Source organism: Lipotes vexillifer, unplaced genomic scaffold (assembly GCF_000442215.2).
Source record: "Lipotes vexillifer unplaced genomic scaffold, Lipotes_vexillifer_v1.1 scaffold770, whole genome shotgun sequence".
Taxonomy (NCBI): domain Eukaryota; kingdom Metazoa; phylum Chordata; class Mammalia; order Artiodactyla; family Lipotidae; genus Lipotes; species Lipotes vexillifer.
The window spans coordinates 530,175-530,506 of record NW_006798803.1 but is presented as its reverse complement, the minus strand read 5'-3'; the positions used below and the strand labels follow the sequence as shown (position 1 = coordinate 530,506).

Sequence of the window (332 nt, the reverse complement as noted above, 5' to 3'; positions counted from 1 at the left end):
CTGCTGGAGGCAGGTCAGGGCGCTGGGACGGTGGGGGAAGAGGAACGGGTCAGATGGTGCGGGTGATCATACATGGCGGATGAGGGATTCTGGCTAAAGCCATTTAGCAGAGTTCTTGCTAAAGCGGAGCGACGCAAAAGATAAACATAGAAGTACAAAGGTGGAGGATTTAGGAGCCTGACTAAAGTTTGGCCGAGGAGAGATTCGGGTTCCGTTAACAGCCTGCGGGTCCTGGGGAGAAGGGGAACAAGGTGAGGAAGGCGCGGGTGGTGAGCCGTAGGCCGCGGGGCGGGGCTGGCCGCGGGGCGTGTGGGGCGGCGCTCGGCTCGCAC

General features: G+C 61.1%; 1 protein-coding gene across 2 annotated transcripts in view; it reads left to right on the top strand.

Annotated features, from left to right (window-relative positions):
* FDFT1 (farnesyl-diphosphate farnesyltransferase 1) overlaps positions 1-332 on the top strand; it is a 37,290-nt gene that overhangs the window by 10,132 nt on the left and 26,826 nt on the right. The window lies entirely within an intron of this gene.